Source organism: Halichoeres trimaculatus, unplaced genomic scaffold (assembly GCF_033239565.1).
Source record: "Halichoeres trimaculatus isolate MK-OKI-2021-1 unplaced genomic scaffold, fHalTri1.1 fHalTri1_scaffold_26, whole genome shotgun sequence".
NCBI lineage: Eukaryota > Metazoa > Chordata > Actinopteri > Labriformes > Labridae > Halichoeres > Halichoeres trimaculatus.
Window position 1 is genome coordinate 580,001 of NW_027437204.1, and position 2,500 is coordinate 582,500.

Below are 2,500 nucleotides of genomic sequence, written 5' to 3' on the forward strand. Positions count from 1 at the left end.
GGTCCCCCCGTACGACCCCCTGCGCACACACCCCAAACAAAACAAAACAAAACAAGACAAGACAAAGCAAAACATCCTCATTGCCATCTCCCTCTCACATTGCATGACAATGTGAGGGCCCTAGCTGTGAGCTGGGCCTCGTGCCCCTGGTAGGTAGAAAATACTTGACTGTGACCGGCAGGGGCACGGGAGCCGAGATCCGGTGTAAGTAGGGGGGAACCCTGCCTCGGGGATGCCGCTGCTGGTGCTGGCACCAGTAGTGGCTGTACACATGTCCCGATGGGACACACGTATGGCTAGATGTGAGCTGGGCCTCGTGCCCCTGGTAGGCGGAATATACTATACCCTCACCAACGGGGGCACGGGACCGTGATCGGGTGAGAGAAGGGCGAAACACTGCCTCGGGGCTGCCACTGCGGGTGCAGGCACCCGTAGTGGCCGTACTCACGTCCTGACGGGAAGCACGCATGGCTAATTGTGAGCTGGGCCTCGTGCCCCTGGTAGTCGGAATATACTTCACTGTGACCCACAGGGGCAAGGAAGCCGAGATCCGTTGTTAGAAGGGGGGAACCCTGCCTCGGGGCTGCCACTGCGGGTGCAGGCGCCCGAAGTGGCCGTACTCACGTCCTGACGGGGCACACGCATGGCTAGACGTGAGCTGGGCCTCGTGCCCCTGGTAGGTAGATAATACTTCACTGTGACCGGCAGGGGCACGGGAGCCGAGATCCGGTGTAAGTAGGGGGAAACACTGCCACGGGGATGCCACTGCTGGTGCAGGCACCAGTAGTGGCTGTACACATGTCCTGATGGGACACAAGCATGGCCAGTTGTGAGCTGGGTCTCGTGCCCCTGGTAGGTGGAATGTACTTTATGGTCACCGACAGGGGCTAGAGAGCCGAGAGTCGGTGTAAGCAGGGGGAAACACTGCCTCGGGGCCCCCCACTACAGGCATAGGCACCCGCAGTGGCCGTACCCATGTCCTGTGGGGGCCATTACATAGCTAGTTGCGAGCTGGGCCTCGTGCCCCTGGTAGTTGGAATATACTTCACCGTGACCCACAGGGGCACGGAAGCCGAGATCCGTTGTAAGTAGGGGGGAACCCTGCCTCGAGGCTGCCTCAACAGGCACAGGCACCCGCAGTGGCCGTACTCATGTCCTGAAGGGGCACACGCATGGCTAGATGTGAGCTGGGCCTCGTGCCCCTGGTAGGTAGAAAATACTTCACTGTGACCGGCAGGGGCACGGGAGCCGAGATCCGGTGTAAGCAGGGGGAAACACTGCCACGGGGATGCCACTGCTGGTGCAGGCACTAGTAGTGGCTGTACACATGTCCTGATGGGACACAAGCATGGCCAGTTGTGAGCTGGGTCTCGTGCCCCTGGTAGGTGGAACGTACTTTATGGTCACCCACAGGGGCAAGAGAGCCGAGAGTCGGTGTAAGCAGGGGGAAACACTGCCTCGGGGCCCCCCACTACAGGCATAGGCGCCCGTAGTGGCCGTACCCATGTCCTGTGGGGGCCATTACATAGCTAGTTGCGAGCTGGGCCTCGTGCCCCTGGTAGTTGGAATATACTTCACTGTGACCCACAGGGGCACGGAAGCCGAGATCCGTTGTAAGTAGGGGGGAACCCTGCCTCGAGGCTGCCTCAACAGGCACAGGCACCCGCAGTGGCCGTACTCATGTCCTGAAGGGGCACACGCATGGCTAGATGTGAGCTGGGCCTCGTGCCCCTGGTAGGCGGAATATACTATACCCTCACCAACGGGGGCACGGGAGCCGTGATCGGGTGAGAGAAGGGCGAGACACTGCCTCGGGGGTTGCCACTGCGGGGGCCGTACTCACGTCCTGACGGGAAGCACGCATGGCTAGTTGTGAGCTGGGCCTCGTGCCCCTGGTAGTCGGAATATACTTGATGGTCACCTACAGGCCCACGAGAGCCGATCTCCAGAGTGAGTAGGTGGAAACACTGCCTCGGGGCTGCCACTGCTGGTGCAGGCACCAGTGGTGGCTGTACACATGTCCTGATGGGACACAAGCATGGCCAGTTGTGAGCTGGGTCTCGTGCCCCTGGTAGGTGGAACGTACTTTATGGTCACCCACAGGGGCAAGAGAGCCGAGAGTCGGTGTAAGCAGGGGGAAACACTGCCTCGGGGCCCCCACTACAGGCATAGGCACCCGTAGTGGCCGTACCCATGTCCTGTGGGGGCCATTACATAGCTAGTTGCGAGCTGGGCCTCGTGCCCCTGGTAGTTGGAATATACTTCACCGTGACCCACAGGGGCACGGAAGCCGAGATCCGTTGTAAGTAGGGGGGAACCCTGCCTCGAGGCTGCCTCAACAGGCACAGGCACCCGCAGTGGCCGTACTCATGTCCTGACGGGGCACACGCATGGCTAGATGTGAGCTGGGCCTCGTGCCCCTGGTAGGCGGAATATACTACACCCTCACCAAGGGGGGCACGGGAGCCGTGATCGGGTGAGAGAAGGGCGAGACACTGCC